This window comes from Ascaphus truei, chromosome 4, assembly GCF_040206685.1.
Source record: "Ascaphus truei isolate aAscTru1 chromosome 4, aAscTru1.hap1, whole genome shotgun sequence".
Classification (NCBI taxonomy): domain Eukaryota; kingdom Metazoa; phylum Chordata; class Amphibia; order Anura; family Ascaphidae; genus Ascaphus; species Ascaphus truei.
This window is the reverse complement of record NC_134486.1, coordinates 168,521,981-168,540,688: the sequence shown is the minus strand read 5'-3', so window position 1 is coordinate 168,540,688 and position 18,708 is coordinate 168,521,981.

The window sequence follows — 18,708 nt, the reverse complement described above, 5'->3', positions numbered from 1 at the left end:
GGGACTTAGAAGAATTTTGTGATATTTTTTATTAAAATGGTGTATAAGGGTATATATATAAATATATTTTATGCACTGTATATGAGCTGGCGATTTCTAAGTCTGTGGTTCCGAGAGGGGGTAACCAGGCTCACTAATTAAGGTCAAGCCACTTGGCTGCCAGAATGCCCTGCTTCAGCACAGACCAGAAAGGCATTGTGATAAGCGTATCCCCGGTATAGTCAGGGGTTAATGGGAGTCCCCCCCGTCCCCCCAGTATACGCCCAGAACCATGGACCCGGTACTTGTGGTTCGGACTGTCTCCAACCAGCCATAATGTTGTGAGAGTGAAATTATGTCTAAGTCCAGCTTCGGTACATTAGAAGCAACTCTGAAACTTAAACTAAGCGTTTTTCGAAGCTACTTTTTGGCTAACTTCTTATAGGAAGGTCTAGGAGCTCTGAAAATGAACGTGCGCGTCTTTCACTCTTCCCGAGGGACTTAGAAGAATTTTGTGATATTTTTTATTAAAATGGTGTACAGTATAAGGGTATATATATAAATTTATTTTATGCACTGTATATGAGCTGGCGATTTCTAAGTCTGTGGTTCCGAGAGGGGGTAACCAGGCTCACTAATAAAGGTCAAGCCACTTGGCTGCCAGAATGCCCTGCTTCAGCACAGACCAGAAAGGCATTGTGATAAGCGTATCCCCGGTATAGTCAGGGGTTAATGGGTGTCGTCCCCGTCCCCCCAGTATACGCCCAGAACCATGGACCCGGTACTTGTGGTTCGGACTCTCTCCAACCAGCCATAATGTTGTGAGAGTGAAATTATGTCTAAGTCCAGCTTTGGTACATTAGAAGCAACTCTGAAACTTAACCTACGCGTTTTTCGAAGCTACTTTTTGGCTAACTTCTTATAGGAAGGTCTAGGAGCTCTGAAAATGAACGTGCGCGTCTTTCACTCTTCCCGAGGGACTTAGAAGAATTTTGTGATATTTTTTATTAAAATAGTGTATAAGGGTATATAGATAAATATATTTTATGCACTGTATATGAGCTGGCGATTTCTAAGTCTGTGGTTCCGAGAGGGGGTAACCAGGCTCACTAATAAAGGTCAAGCCACTTGGCTGCCAGAATGCCCTGCTTCAGCACAGACCAGAAAGGCATTGTGATAAGCGTATCCCCGGTATAGTCAGGGGTTAATGGGAGTCGTCCCTGTCCCCCCAGTATACGCCCAGAACCATGGACCCGGTACTTGTGGTTCGGACTCTCTCCAACCAGCCATAATGTTGTGAGAGTGAAATTATGTCTAAGTCCAGCTTTGGTACATTAGAAGCAACTCTGAAACTTAACCTAAGCGTTTTTCGAAGCTACTTTTTGGCTAACTTCTTATAGGAAGGTCTAGGAGCTCTGAAAATGAACGTGCGCGTCTTTCACTCTTCCCGAGGGACTTAGAAGAATTTTGTGATATTTTTTATTAAAATGGTGTATAAGGGTATATATATAAATATATTTTATGCACTGTATATGAGCTGGCGATTTCTAAGTCTGTGGTTCCGAGAGGGGGTAACCAGGCTCACTAATTAAGGTCAAGCCACTTGGCTGCCAGAATGCCCTGCTTCAGCACAGACCAGAAAGGCATTGTGATAAGCGTATCCCCGGTATAGTCAGGGGTTAATGGCAGTCCCCCCCGTCCCCCCAGTATACGCCCAGAACCATGGACCCGGTACTTGTGGTTCGGACTGTCTCCAACCAGCCATAATGTTGTGAGAGTGAAATTATGTCTAAGTCCAGCTTCGGTACATTAGAAGCAACTCTGAAACTTAACCTAAGCGTTTTTCGAAGCTACTTTTTGGCTAACTTCTTATAGGAAGGTCTAGGAGCTCTGAAAATGAACGTGCGCGTCTTTCACTCTTCCCGAGGGACTTAGAAGAATTTTGTGATATTTTTTATTAAAATGGTGTACAGTATAAGGGTATATATATAAATTTATTTTATGCACTGTATATGAGCTGGCGATTTCTAAGTCTGTGGTTCCGAGAGGGGGTAACCAGGCTCACTAATAAAGGTCAAGCCACTTGGCTGCCAGAATGCCCTGCTTCAGCACAGACCAGAAAGGCATTGTGATAAGCGTATCCCCGGTATAGTCAGGGGTTAATGGGAGTCGTCCCCGTCCCCCCAGTATACGCCCAGAACCATGGACCCGGTACTTGTGGTTCGGACTGTCTCCAACCAGCCATAATGTTGTGAGAGTGAAATTATGTCTAAGTCCAGCTTTGGTACATTAGAAGCAACTCTGAAACTTAACCTAAGCGTTTTTCGAAGCTACTTTTCGGCTAACTTCTTATAGGAAGGTCTAGGAGCTCTGAAAATGAACAGGCGCGTCTTTCACTCTTCCCGAGGGACTTAGAAGAATTTTGTGATATTTTTTATTAAAATAGTGTATAAGGGTATATAGATAAATATATTTTATGCACTGTATATGAGCTGGCGATTTCTAAGTCTGTGGTTCCGAGAGGGGGTAACCAGGCTCACTAATAAAGGTCAAGCCACTTGGCTGCCAGAATGCCCTGCTTCAGCACAGACCAGAAAGGCATTGTGATAAGCGTATCCCCGGTATAGTCAGGGGTTAATGGGAGTCGTCCCCGTCCCCCCAGTATACGCCCAGAACCATGGACCCGGTACTTGTGGTTCGGAATCTCTCCAACCAGCCATAATGTTGTGAGAGTGAAATTATGTCTAAGTCCAGCTTTGGTACATTAGAAGCAACTCTCAAACTTAACCTAAGCGTTTTTCGAAGCTACTTTTTGGCTAACTTCTTATAGGAAGGTCTAGGAGCTCTGAAAATGAACGTGCGCGTCTTTCACTCTTCCCGAGGGACTTAGAAGAATTTTGTGATATTTTTTATTAAAATGGTGTATAAGGGTATATATATAAATATATTTTATGCACTGTATATGAGCTGGCGATTTCTAAGTCTGTTGTTCCGAGAGGGGGTAACCAGGCTCACTAATAAAGGTCAAGCCACTTGGCTGCCAGAATGCCCTGCTTCAGCACAGACCGGAAAGGCATTGTAATAAGCGTATCCCCGGTATAGTCAGGGGTTAATCGGAGTCGTCCCCGTCCCCCCAGTATACGCCCAGAACCATGGACCCGGTACTTGTGGTTCGGACTGTCTCCAACCAGCCATAATGTTGTGAGAGTGAAATTATGTCTAAGTCCAGCTTCGGTACATTAGAAGCAACTCTGAAACTTAAACTAAGCGTTTTTCGAAGTTACTTTTTGGCTAACTTCTTATAGGAAGGTCTCGGAGCTCTGAAAATGAACGTGCGCTTCTTTCACTCTTCCTGAGGGACTTAGAAGAATTTTGTGATATTTTTTATTAAAATGGTGTATAAGGGTATATATATAAATATATTTTATGCACTGTATATGAGCTGGCGATTTCTAAGTCTGTGGTTCCGAGAGGGGGTAACCAGGCTCACTAATTAAGGTCAAGCCACTTGGCTGCCAGAATGCCCTGCTTCAGCACAGACCAGAAAGGCATTGTGATAAGCGTATCCCCGGTATAGTCAGGGGTTAATGGGAGTCCCCCCCGTCCCCCCAGTATACGCCCAGAACCATGGACCCGGTACTTGTGGTTCGGACTGTCTCCAACCAGCCATAATGTTGTGAGAGTGAAATTATGTCTAAGTCCAGCTTCGGTACATTAGAAGCAACTCTGAAACTTAACCTAAGCGTTTTTCGAAGCTACTTTTTGGCTAACTTCTTATAGGAAGGTCTAGGAGCTCTGAAAATGAACGTGCGCGTCTTTCACTCTTCCCGAGGGACTTAGAAGAATTTTGTGATATTTTTTATTAAAATGGTGTACAGTATAAGGGTATATATATAAATTTATTTTATGCACTGTATATGAGCTGGCGATTTCTAAGTCTGTGGTTCCGAGAGGGGGTAACCAGGCTCACTAATAAAGGTCAAGCCACTTGGCTGCCAGAATGCCCTGCTTCAGCACAGACCAGAAAGGCATTGTGATAAGCGTATCCCCGGTATAGTCAGGGGTTAATGGGAGTCGTCCCCATCCCCCCAGTATACGCCCAGAACCATGGACCCGGTACTTGTGGTTCGGACTGTCTCCAACCAGCCATAATGTTGTGAGAGTGAAATTATGTCTAAGTCCAGCTTTGGTACATTAGAAGCAACTCTGAAACTTAACCTAAGCGTTTTTCGAAGCTACTTTTTGGCTAACTTCTTATAGGAAGGTCTAGGAGCTCTAAAAATGAACGTGCGCGTCTTTCACTCTTCCTGAGGGACTTAGAAGAATTTTGTGATATTTTTTATTAAAATAGTGTATAAGGGTATATAGATAAATATATTTTATGCACTGTATATGAGCTGGCGATTTCTAAGTCTGTGGTTCCGAGAGGGGGTAACCAGGCTCACTAATAAAGGTCAAGCCACTTGGCTGCCAGAATGCCCTGCTTCAGCACAGACCAGAAAGGCATTGTGATAAGCGTATCCCCGGTATAGTCAGGGGTTAATGGGAGTCGTCCCCGTCCCCCCAGTATACGCCCAGAACCATGGACCCGGTACTTGTGGTTCGGACTCTCTCCAACCAGCCATAATGTTGTGAGAGTGAAATTATGTCTAAGTCCAGCTTTGGTACATTAGAAGCAACTCTGAAACTTAACCTAAGCGTTTTTCGAAGCTACTTTTTGGCTAACTTCTTATAGGAAGGTCTAGGAGCTCTCAAAATGAACGTGCGCGTCTTTCACTCTTCCCGAGGGACTTAGAAGAATTTTGTGATATTTTTTATTAAAATAGTGTATAAGGGTATATAGATAAATATATTTTATGCACTGTATATGAGCTGGCGATTTCTAAGTCTGTGGTTCCGAGAGGGGGTAACCAGGCTCACTAATAAAGGTCAAGCCACTTGGCTGCCAGAATGCCCTGCTTCAGCACAGACCAGAAAGGCATTGTGATAAGCGTATCCCCTGTATAGTCAGGGGTTAATGGGAGTCGTCCCCGTCCCCCCAGTATACGCCCAGAACCATGGACCCGGTACTTGTGGTTCGGACTGTCTCCAACCAGCCATAATGTTGTGAGAGTGAAATTATGTCTAAGTCCAGCTTTGGTACATTAGAAGCAACTCTGAAACTTAAACTAAGCGTTTTTCGAAGCTACTTTTTGGCTAACTTCTTATAGGAAGGTCTAGGAGCTCTGAAAATGAACGTGCGCGTCTTTCACTCTTCCCGAGGGACTTAGAAGAATTTTGTGATATTTTTTATTAAAATAGTGTATAAGGGTATATAGATAAATATATTTTATGCACTGTATATGAGCTGGCGATTTCTAAGTCTGTGGTTCCGAGAGGGGGTAACCAGGCTCACTAATAAAGGTCAAGCCACTTGGCTGCCAGAATGCCCTGCTTCAGCACAGACCAGAAAGGCATTGTGATAAGCGTATCCCCGGTATAGTCAGGGGTTAATGGGAGTCCCCCCCGTCCCCCCAGTATACGCCCAGAACCATGGACCCGGTACTTGTGGTTCGGACTGTCTCCAACCAGCCATAATGTTGTGAGAGTGAAATTATGTCTAAGTCCAGCTTCGGTACATTAGAAGCAACTCTGAAACTTAACCTAAGCGTTTTTCGAAGCTACTTTTTGGCTAACTTCTTATAGGAAGGTCTAGGAGCTCTGAAAATGAACGTGCGCGTCTTTCACTCTTCCCGAGGGACTTAGAAGAATTTTGTGATATTTTTTATTAAAATGGTGTACAGTATAAGGGTATATATATAAATTTATTTTATGCACTGTATATGAGCTGGCGATTTCTAAGTCTGTGGTTCCGAGAGGGGGTAACCAGGCTCACTAATAAAGGTCAAGCCACTTGGCTGCCAGAATGCCCTGCTTCAGCACAGACCAGAAAGGCATTGTGATAAGCGTATCCCCGGTATAGTCAGGGGTTAATGGGAGTCGTCCCCGTCCCCCCAGTATACGCCCAGAACCATGGACCCGGTACTTGTGGTTCGGACTGTCTCCAACCAGCCATAATGTTGTGAGAGTGAAATTATGTCTAAGTCCAGCTTTGGTACATTAGAAGCAACTCTGAAACTTAACCTAAGCGTTTTTCGAACCTACTTTTTGGCTAACTTCTTATAGGAAGGTCTAGGAGCTCTGAAAATGAACGTGCGCGTCTTTCACTCTTCCCGAGGGACTTAGAAGAATTTTGTGATATTTTTTATTAAAATGGTGTATAAGGGTATATATATATAAATACATTTTATGCACTGTATATGAGCTGGCGATTTCTAAGTCTGTGGTTCCGAGAGGGGGTAACCAGGCTCACTAATAAAGGTCAAGCCACTTGGCTGCCAGAATGCCCTGCTTCAGCACAGACCAGAAAGGCATTGTGATAAGCGTATACCCGGTATAGTCAGGGGTTAATGGGAGTCGTCCCCGTCCCCCCAGTATACGGCCAGAACCATGGACCCGGTACTTGTGGTTCGGACTGTCTCCAACCAGCCATAATGTTGTGAGAGTGAAATTATGTCTAAGTCCAGCTTTGGTACATTAGAAGCAACTCTGAAACTTAACCTAAGCGTTTTTCGAAGCTACTTTTTGGCTAACTTCTTATAGGAAGGTCTAGGAGCTCTGAAAATGAATGTGCGCGTCTTTCACTCTTCCCGAGGGACTTAGAAGAATTTTGTGATATTTTTTATTAAAATAGTGTATAAGGGTATATAGATAAATATATTTTATGCACTGTATATGAGCTGGCGATTTCTAAGTCTGTGGTTCCGAGAGGGGGTAACCAGGCTCACTAATAAAGGTCAAGCCACTTGGCTGCCAGAATGCCCTGCTTCAGCACAGACCAGAAAGGCATTGTGATAAGCGTATACCCGGTATAGTCAGGGGTTAATGGGAGTCGTCCCCGTCCCCCCAGTATACGCCCAGAACCATGGACCCGGTACTTGTGGTTCGGACTGTCTCCAACCAGCCATAATGTTGTGAGAGTGAAATTATGTCTCAGTACAGCTTTGGTACATTAGAAGCAACTCTGAAACTTAACCTAAGCGTTTTTCGAAGCTACTTTTTGGCTAACTTCTTATAGGAAGGTCTAGGAGCTCTGAAAATGAACGTGCGCGTCTTTTACTCTTCCCGAGGGACTTAGAAGAATTTTGTGATATTTTTTATTAAAATAGTGTATAAGGGTATATAGATAAATATATTTTATGCACTGTATATGAGCTGGCGATTTCTAAGTCTGTGGTTCCGAGAGGGGGTAACCAGGCTCACTAATAAAGGTCAGGCCACTTGGCTGCCAGAATGCCCTGCTTCAGCACAGACCAGAAAGGCATTGTGATAAGCGTATCCCCGGTATAGTCAGGGGTTAATGGCAGTCGTCCCCGTCCCCCCAGTATACGCCCAGAACCATGGACCCGGTACTTGTGGTTCGGACTGTCTCCAACCAGCCATAATGTTGTGAGAGTGAAATTATGTCTAAGTCCAGCTTTGGTACATTAGAAGCAACTCTGAAACTTAACCTAAGCGTTTTTCGAACCTACTTTTTGGCTAACTTCTTATAGGAAGGTCTAGGAGCTCTGAAAATGAACGTGCGCGTCTTTCACTCTTCCCGAGGGACTTAGAAGAATTTTGTGATATTTTTTATTAAAATGGTGTATAAGGGTATATATATATAAATACATTTTATGCACTGTATATGAGCTGGCGATTTCTAAGTCTGTGGTTCCGAGAGGGGGTAACCAGGCTCACTAATAAAGGTCAAGCCACTTGGCTGCCAGAATGCCCTGCTTCAGCACAGACCAGAAAGGCATTGTGATAAGCGTATACCCGGTATAGTCAGGGGTTAATGGGAGTCGTCCCCGTCCCCCCAGTATACGGCCAGAACCATGGACCCGGTACTTGTGGTTCGGACTGTCTCCAACCAGCCATAATGTTGTGAGAGTGAAATTATGTCTCAGTACAGCTTTGGTACATTAGAAGCAACTCTGAAACGTAACCTAAGCGTTTTTCGAAGCTACTTTTTGGCTAACTTCTTATAGGAAGGTCTAGGAGCTCTGAAAATGAACGTGCGCGTCTTTCACTCTTCCCGAGGGACTTAGAAGAATTTTGTGATATTTTTTATTAAAATGGTGTATAAGGGTATATATATAAATATATTTTATGCACTGTATATGAGCTGGCGATTTCTAAGTCTGTTGTTCCGAGAGGGGGTAACCAGGCTCACTAACAAAAAGGTCAAGCCACTTGGCTGCCAGAATGCCCTGCTTCAGCACAGACCAGAAAGGCATTGTGATAAGCGTATCCCCGGTATAGTCAGGGGTTAATGGGAGTCGTCCCCGTCCCCCCAGTATACGCCCAGAACCATGGACCCGGTACTTGTGGTTCGGACTGTCTCCAACCAGCCATAATGTTGTGAGAGTAAAATTATGTCTAAGTCCAGCTTTGGTACATTAGAAGCAACTCTGAAACTTAACCTAAGCGTTTTTCGAACCTACTTTTTGGCTAACTTCTTATAGGAAGGTCTAGGAGCTCTGAAAATGAACGTGCGCGTCTTTCACTCTTCCCGAGGGACTTAGAAGAATTTTGTGATATTTTTTATTAAAATGGTGTATAAGGGTATATATATATAAATACATTTTATGCACTGTATATGAGCTGGCGATTTCTAAGTCTGTGGTTCCGAGAGGGGGTAACCAGGCTCACTAATAAAGGTCAAGCCACTTGGCTGCCAGAATGCCCTGCTTCAGCACAGACCAGAAAGGCATTGTGATAAGCGTATCCCCGGTATAGTCAGGGGTTAATGGCAGTCGTCCCCGTCCCCCCAGTATACGCCCAGAACCATGGACCCGGTACTTGTGGTTCGGACTGTCTCCAACCAGCCATAATGTTGTGAGAGTGAAATTATGTCTAAGTCCAGCTTTGGTACATTAGAAGCAACTCTGAAACTTAACCTAAGCGTTTTTCGAACCTACTTTTTGGCTAACTTCTTATAGGAAGGTCTAGGAGCTCTGAAAATGAACGTGCGCGTCTTTCACTCTTCCCGAGGGACTTAGAAGAATTTTGTGATATTTTTTATTAAAATGGTGTATAAGGGTATATATATATAAATACATTTTATGCACTGTATATGAGCTGGCGATTTCTAAGTCTGTGGTTCCGAGAGGGGGTAACCAGGCTCACTAATAAAGGTCAAGCCACTTGGCTGCCAGAATGCCCTGCTTCAGCACAGACCAGAAAGGCATTGTGATAAGCGTATCCCCGGTATAGTCAGGGGTTAATGGGAGTCGTCCCCGTCCCCTCAGTATACGCCCAGAACCATGGACCCGGTACTTGTGGTTCGGACTGTCTCCAACCAGCCATAATGTTGTGAGAGTAAAATTATGTCTAAGTCCAGCTTTGGTACATTAGAAGCAACTCTGAAACTTAACCTAAGCGTTTTTCGAAGCTACTTTTTGGCTAACTTCTTATAGGAAGGTCTAGGAGCTCTTAAAATGAACGTGCGCGTCTTTCACTCTTCCCGAGGGACTTAGAAGAATTTTGTGATATTTTTTATTAAAATGGTGTATAAGGGTATATATATAAATATATTTTATGCACTGTATATGAGCTGGCGATTTCTAAGTCTGTGGTTCCGAGAGGGGGTAACCAGGCTCACTAATAAAGGTCAAGCCACTTGGCTGCCAGAATGCCCTGCTTCAGCACAGACCAGAAAGGCATTGTGATAAGCGTATACCCGGTATAGTCAGGGGTTAATGGGAGTCGTCCCCGTCCCCCCAGTATACGGCCAGAACCATGGACCCGGTACTTGTGTTTCGGACTGTCTCCAACCAGCCATAATGTTGTGAGAGTGAAATTATGTCTCAGTACAGCTTTGGTACATTAGAAGCAACTCTGAAACTTAACCTAAGCGTTTTTCGAAGCTACTTTTTGGCTAACTTCTTATAGGAAGGTCTAGGAGCTCTGAAAATGAACGTGCGCGTCTTTCACTCTTCCCGAGGGACTTAGAAGAATTTTGTGATATTTTTTATTAAAATAGTGTATAAGGGTATATAGATAAATATATTTTATGCACTGTATATGAGCTGGCGATTTCTAAGTCTGTGGTTCCGAGAGGGGGTAACCAGGCTCACTAATAAAGGTCAAGCCACTTGGCTGCCAGAATGCCCTGCTTCAGCACAGACCAGAAAGGCATTGTGATAAGCGTATCCCCGGTATAGTCAGGGGTTAATGGCAGTCGTCCCCGTCCCCCCAGTATACGCCCAGAACCATGGACCCGGTACTTGTGGTTCGGACTGTCTCCAACCAGCCATAATGTTGTGAGAGTGAAATTATGTCTAAGTCCAGCTTTGGTACATTAGAAGCAACTCTGAAACTTAACCTAAGCGTTTTTCGAACCTACTTTTTGGCTAACTTCTTATAGGAAGGTCTAGGAGCTCTGAAAATGAACGTGCGCGTCTTTCACTCTTCCCGAGGGACTTAGAAGAATTTTGTGATATTTTTTATTAAAATGGTGTATAAGGGTATATATATAAATATATTTTATGCACTGTATATGAGCTGGCGATTTCTAAGTCTGTTGTTCCGAGAGGGGGTAACCAGGCTCACTAACAAAAAGGTCAAGCCACTTGGCTGCCAGAATGCCCTGCTTCAGCACAGACCAGAAAGGCATTGTGATAAGCGTATCCCCGGTATAGTCAGGGGTTAATGGGAGTCGTCCCCGTCCCCCCAGTATACGCCCAGAACCATGGACCCGGTACTTGTGGTTCGGACTGTCTCCAACCAGCCATAATGTTGTGAGAGTAAAATTATGTCTAAGTCCAGCTTTGGTACATTAGAAGCAACTCTGAAACTTAACCTAAGCGTTTTTCGAAGCTACTTTTTGGCTAACTTCTTATAGGAAGGTCTAGGAGCTCTTAAAATGAACGTGCGCGTCTTTCACTCTTCCCGAGGGACTTAGAAGAATTTTGTGATATTTTTTATTAAAATGGTGTATAAGGGTATATATATAAATATATTTTATGCACTGTATATGAGCTGGCGATTTCTAAGTCTGTGGTTCCGAGAGGGGGTAACCAGGCACACTAATAAAGGTCAAGCCACTTGGCTGCCAGAATGCCCTGCTTCAGCACAGACCAGAAAGGCATTGTGATAAGCGTATACCCGGTATAGTCAGGGGTTAATGGGAGTCGTCCCCGTCCCCCCAGTATACGGCCAGAACCATGGACCCGGTACTTGTGTTTCGGACTGTCTCCAACCAGCCATAATGTTGTGAGAGTGAAATTATGTCTCAGTACAGCTTTGGTACATTAGAAGCAACTCTGAAACTTAACCTAAGCGTTTTTCGAAGCTACTTTTTGGCTAACTTCTTATAGGAAGGTCTAGGAGCTCTGAAAATGAACGTGCGCGTCTTTCACTCTTCCCGAGGGACTTAGAAGAATTTTGTGATATTTTTTATTAAAATGGTGTATAAGGGTTTATAGATAAATATATTTTATGCACTGTATATGAGCTGGCGATTTCTAAGTCTGTGGTTCCGAGAGGGGGTAACCAGGCTCACTAATAAAGGTCAAGCCACTTGGCTGCCAGAATGCCCTGCTTCAGCACAGACCAGAAAGGCATTGTGATAAGCGTATCCCCGGTATAGTCAGGGGTTAATGGCAGTCGTCCCCGTCGTCCCAGTATACGCCCAGAACCATGGACCCGGTACTTGTGGTTCGGACTGTCTCCAACCAGCCATAATGTTGTGAGTGAAATTATGTCTAAGTCCAGCTTTGGTACATTAGAAGCAACTCTGAAACTTAACCTAAGCGTTTTTCGAAGCTACTTTTTGGCTAACTTCTTATAGGAAGGTCTAGGAGCTCTGAAACTTAACGTGCGCATCTTTCACTCTTCCCAAAGGGACTTATAAGAATTTTGTAATATTTTTTATTAAAATGGTGTATAAGGGTATATAGATAAATATATTTTATGCACTGTATATAAGCTGGCGATTTCTAAGTCTGTGGTTCAGAGAGGGGGTAACCAGACTCACTAATAAAGGTCAAGCCACTTGGCTGCCAGAATGCCCTGCTTCAGCACAGACCAGAAAGGCATTGTGATAAGCGTATACCCTGTATAGTCAGGGGTTAATGGGAGTCGTCCCCGTTCCCCCAGTATACGGCCAGAACCATGGACCCGGTACTTGTGGTTCGGACTGTCTCCAACCAGCCATAATGTTGTGAGAGTGAAATTATGTCTCAGTACAGCTTTGGTACATTAGAAGCAACTCTGAAACTTAACCTAAGCGTTTTTCGAAGCTACTTTTTGGCTAACTTCTTATAGGAAGGTTTAGGAGCTCTGAAAATGAACGTGCGCGTCTTTCACTCTTCCCGAGGGACTTAGAAGAATTTTGTGATATTTTTTATTAAAATAGTGTATAAGGGTATATAGATAAATATATTTTATGCACTGTATATGAGCTGGCGATTTCTAAGTCTGTGGTTCCGAGAGGGGGTAACCAGGCTCACTAATAAAGGTCAAGCCACTTGGCTGCCAGAATGCCCTGCTTCAGCACAGACCAGAAAGGCATTGTGATAAGCGTATCCCCGGTATAGTCAGGGGTTAATGGGAGTCGTCCCCATCCCCCCAGTATACGCCCAGAACCATGGACCCGGTACTTGTGGTTCGGACTCTCTCCAACCAGCCATAATGTTGTGAGAGTGAAATTATGTCTAAGTCCAGCTTTGGTATATTAGAAGCAACTCTGAAACTTAACCTAAGCGTTTTTCGAAGCTACTTTTTGGCTAACTTCTTATAGGAAGGTCTAGGAGCTCTGAAAATAAACGTGCGCGTCTTTCACTCTTCCCGAGGGACTTAGAAGAATTTTGTGATATTTTTTATTAAAATGGTGTACAGTATAAGGGTATATATATAAATTTATTTTATGCACTGTATATGAGCTGGCGATTTCTAAGTCTGTGGTTCCGAGAGGGGGTAACCAGGCTCACTAATAAAGGTCAAGCCACTTGGCTGCCAGAATGCCCTGCTTCAGCACAGACCAGAAAGGCATTGTGATAAGCGTATCCCCGGTATAGTCAGGGGTTAATGGCAGTCGTCCCCGTCCCCCCAGTATACGCCCAGAACCATGGACCCGGTACTTGTGGTTCGGACTGTCTCCAACCAGCCATAATGTTGTGAGAGTGAAATTATGTCTAAGTCCAGCTTTGGTACATTAGAAGCAACTCTGAAACTTAACCTAAGCGTTTTTCGAAGCTACTTTTTGGCTAACTTCTTATAGGAAGGTCTAGGAGCTCTGAAAATGAACGTGCGCGTCTTTCACTCTTCCCGAGGGACTTAGAAGAATTTTGTGATATTTTTTATTAAAATAGTGTATAAGGGTATATAGATAAATATATTTTATGCACTGTATATGAGCTGGCGATTTCTAAGTCTGTGGTTCCGAGAGGGGGTAACCAGGCTCACTAATAAAGGTCAAGCCACTTGGCTGCCAGAATGCCCTGCTTCAGCACAGACCAGAAAGGCATTGTGATAAGCGTATCCCCGGTATAGTCAGGGGTTAATGGGAGTCGTCCCCGTCCCCCCAGTATACGCCCAGAACCATGGACCCGGTACATATGGTTCGGACTGTCTCCAACCAGCCATAATGTTGTGAGAGTGAAATTATGTCTAAGTCCAGCTTTGGTACATTAGAAGCAACTCTGAAACTTAACCTAAGCGTTTTTCGAAGCTACTTTTTGGCTAACTTCTTATAGGAAGGTCTAGGAGCTCTGAAAATGAACGTGCGCGTCTTTCACTCTTCCCGAGGGACTTAGAAGAATTTTGTGATATTTTTGATTAAAATGGTGTACAGTATAAGGGTATATATATAAATTTATTTTATGCACTGTATATGAGCTGGCGATTTCTAAGTCTGTGGTTCCGAGAGGGGGTAACCAGGCTCACTAATAAAGGTCAAGCCACTTGGCTGCCAGAATGCCCTGCTTCAGCACAGACCAGAAAGGCATTGTGATAAGCGTATCCCCGGTATAGTCAGGGGTTAATGGGAGTCGTCCCCGTCCCCCCAGTATACGCCCAGAACCATGGACCCGGTACTTGTGGTTCGGACTGTCTCCAACCAGCCATAATGTTGTGAGAGTGAAATTATGTCTAAGTCCAGCTTTGGTACATTAGAAGCAACTCTGAAACTTAACCTAAGCGTTTTTCGAAGCTACTTTTTGGCTAACTTCTTATAGGAAGGTCTAGGAGCTCTGAAAATGAACGTGCGTGTCTTTCACTCTTCCCGAGGGACTTAGAAGAATTTTGTGATATTTTTTATTAAAATAGTGTATAAGGGTATATAGATAAATATATTTTATGCACTGTATATGAGCTGGCGATTTCTAAGTCTGTGGTTCCGAGAGGGGGTAACCAGGCTCACTAATAAAGGTCAAGCCACTTGGCTGCCAGAATGCCCTGCTTCAGCACAGACCAGAAAGGCATTGTGATAAGCGTATCCCCGGTATAGTCAGGGGTTAATGGGAGTCGTCCCCGTCCCCCCAGTATACGCCCAGAACCATGGACCCGGTACTTGTGGTTCGGACTGTCTCCAACCAGCCATAATGTTGTGAGAGTGAAATTATGTCTAAGTCCAGCTTTGGTACATTAGAAGCAACTCTGAAACTTAACCTAAGCGTTTTTCGAAGCTACTTTTTGGCTAACTTCTTATAGGAAGGTCTAGGAGCTCTGAAAATGAAGGTGCGCGTCTTTCACTCTTCCCGAGGGACTTAGAAGAATTTTGTGATATTTTTTATTAAAATGGTGTATAAGGGTATATATATAAATATATTTTATGCACTGTATATGAGCTGGCGATTTCTAAGTCTGTGGTTCCGAGAGGGGGTAACCAGGCTCACTAATAAAGGTCAAGCCACTTGGCTGCCAGAATGCCCTGCTTCAGCACAGACCAGAAAGGCATTGTGATAAGCGTATACCCGGTATAGTCAGGGGTTAATGGGAGTCGTCCCCGTCCCCCCAGTATACGGCCAGAACCATGGACCCGGTACTTGTGTTTCGGACTGTCTCCAACCAGCCATAATGTTGTGAGAGTGAAATTATGTCTCAGTACAGCTTTGGTACATTAGAAGCAACTCTGAAACTTAACCTAAGCGTTTTTCGAAGCTACTTTTTGGCTAACTTCTTATAGGAAGGTCTAGGAGCTCTGAAAATGAACGTGCGCGTCTTTCACTCTTCCCGAGGGACTTAGAAGAATTTTGTGATATTTTTTATTAAAATGGTGTATAAGGGTATATAGATAAATATATTTTATGCACTGTATATGAGCTGGCGATTTCTAAGTCTGTGGTTCCGAGAGGGGGTAACCAGGCTCACTAATAAAGGTCAAGCCACTTGGCTGCCAGAATGCCCTGCTTCAGCACAGACCAGAAAGGCATTGTGATAAGCGTATCCCCGGTATAGTCAAGGGTTAATGGCAGTCGTCCCCGTCCCCCCAGTATACGCCCAGAACCATGGACCCGGTACTTGTGGTTCGGACTGTCTCCAACCAGCCATAATGTTGTGAGAGTGAAATTATGTCTAAGTCCAGCTTTGGTACATTAGAAGCAACTCTGAAACTTAACCTAAGCGTTTTTCGAACCTTCTTTTTGGCTAACTTCTTATAGGAAGGTCTAGGAGCTCTGAAAATGAACGTGCGCGTCTTTCACTCTTCCCGAGGGACTTAGAAGAATTTTGTGATATTTTTTATTAAAATGGTGTACAGTATAAGGGTATATATATAAATTTATTTTATGCACTGTATATGAGCTGGCGATTTCTAAGTCTGTGGTTCCGAGAGGGGGTAACCAGGCTCACTAATAAAGGTCAAGCCACTTGGCTGCCAGAATGCCCTGCTTCAGCACAGACCAGAAAGGCATTGTGATAAGCGTATCCCCGGTATAGTCAGGGGTTAATGGGAGTCGTCCCCGTCCCCCCAGTATACGCCCAGAACCATGGACCCGGTACTTGTGGTTCGGACTGTCTCCAACCAGCCATAATGTTGTGAGAGTGAAATTATGTCTAAGTCCAGCTTTGGTACATTAGAAGCAACTCTGAAACTTAACCTAAGCGTTTTTCGAAGCTACTTTTTGGCTAACTTCTTATAGGAAGGTCTAGGAGCTCTGAAAATGAACGTGCGTGTCTTTCACTCTTCCCGAGGGACTTAGAAGAATTTTGTGATATTTTTTATTAAAATAGTGTATAAGGGTATATAGATAAATATATTTTATGCACTGTATATGAGCTGGCGATTTCTAAGTCTGTGGTTCCGAGAGGGGGTAACCAGGCTCACTAATAAAGGTCAAGCCACTTGGCTGCCAGAATGCCCTGCTTCAGCACAGACCAGAAAGGCATTGTGATAAGCGTATCCCCGGTATAGTCAGGGGTTAATGGGAGTCGTCCCCGTCCCCCCAGTATACGCCCAGAACCATGGACCCGGTACTTGTGGTTCGGACTGTCTCCAACCAGCCATAATGTTGTGAGAGTGAAATTATGTCTAAGTCCAGCTTTGGTACATTAGAAGCAACTCTGAAACTTAACCTAAGCGTTTTTCGAAGCTACTTTTTGGCTAACTTCTTATAGGAAGGTCTAGGAGCTCTGAAAATGAAGGTGCGCGTCTTTCACTCTTCCCGAGGGACTTAGAAGAATTTTGTGATATTTTTTATTAAAATGGTGTATAAGGGTATATATATAAATATATTTTATGCACTGTATATGAGCTGGCGATTTCTAAGTCTGTGGTTCCGAGAGGGGGTAACCAGGCTCACTAATAAAGGTCAAGCCACTTGGCTGCCAGAATGCCCTGCTTCAGCACAGACCAGAAAGGCATTGTGATAAGCGTATACCCGGTATAGTCAGGGGTTAATGGGAGTCGTCCCCGTCCCCCCAGTATACGGCCAGAACCATGGACCCGGTACTTGTGTTTCGGACTGTCTCCAACCAGCCATAATGTTGTGAGAGTGAAATTATGTCTCAGTACAGCTTTGGTACATTAGAAGCAACTCTGAAACTTAACCTAAGCGTTTTTCGAAGCTACTTTTTGGCTAACTTCTTATAGGAAGGTCTAGGAGCTCTGAAAATGAACGTGCGCGTCTTTCACTCTTCCCGAGGGACTTAGAAGAATTTTGTGATATTTTTTATTAAAATGGTGTATAAGGGTATATAGATAAATATATTTTATGCACTGTATATGAGCTGGCGATTTCTAAGTCTGTGGTTCCGAGAGGGGGTAACCAGGCTCACTAATAAAGGTCAAGCCACTTGGCTGCCAGAATGCCCTGCTTCAGCACAGACCAGAAAGGCATTGTGATAAGCGTATCCCCGGTATAGTCAAGGGTTAATGGCAGTCGTCCCCGTCCCCCCAGTATACGCCCAGAACCATGGACCCGGTACTTGTGGTTCGGACTGTCTCCAACCAGCCATAATGTTGTGAGAGTGAAATTATGTCTAAGTCCAGCTTTGGTACATTAGAAGCAACTCTGAAACTTAACCTAAGCGTTTTTCGAAGCTACTTTTTGGCTAACTTCTTATAGGAAGGTCTAGGAGCTCTGAAAATGAACGTGCGCGTCTTTCACTCTTCCCGAGGGACTTAGAAGAATTTTGTGATATTTTTGATTAAAATGGTGTACAGTATAAGGGTATATATATAAATTTATTTTATGCACTGTATATGAGCTGGCGATTTCTAAGTCTGTGGTTCCGAGAGGGGGTAACCAGGCTCACTAATAAAGGTCAAGCCACTTGGCTGCCAGAATGCCCTGCTTCAGCACAGACCAGAAAGGCATTGTGATAAGCGTATCCCCGGTATAGTCAGGGGTTAATGGCAGTCGTCCCCGTCCCCCCAGTATACGCCCAGAACCATGGACCCGGTACTTGTGGTTCGGACTGTCTCCAACCAGCCATAATGTTGTGAGAGTGAAATTATGTCTAAGTCCAGCTTTGGTACATTAGAAGCAACTCTGAAACTTAACCTAAGCGTTTTTCGAACCTACTTTTTGGCTAACTTCTTATAGGAAGGTCTAGGAGCTCTGAAAATGAACGTGCGCGTCTTTCACTCTTCCCGAGGGACTTAGAAGAATTTTGTGATATTTTTTATTAAAATGGTGTACAGTATAAGGGTATATATATAAATTTATTTTATGCACTGTATATGAGCTGGCGATTTCTAAGTCTGTGGTTCCGAGAGGGGGTAACCAGGCTCACTAATAAAGGTCAAGCCACTTGGCTGCCAGAATGCCCTGCTTCAGCACAGACCAGAAAGGCATTGTGATAAGCGTATCCCCGGTATAGTCAGGGGTTAATGGGAGTCGTCCCCGTCCCCCCAGTATACGCCCAGAACCATGGACCCGGTACTTGTGGTTCGGACTGTCTCCAACCAGCCATAATGTTGTGAGAGTGAAATTATGTCTAAGTCCAGCTTTGGTACATTAGAAGCAACTCTGAAACTTAACCTAAGCGTTTTTCGAAGCTACTTTTTGGCTAACTTCTTATAGGAAGGTCTAGGAGCTCTGAAAATGAACGTGCGTGTCTTTCACTCTTCCCGAGGGACTTAGAAGAATTTTGTGATATTTTTTATTAAAATAGTGTATAAGGGTATATAGATAAATATATTTTATGCACTGTATATGAGCTGGCGATTTCTAAGTCTGTGGTTCCGAGAGGGGGTAACCA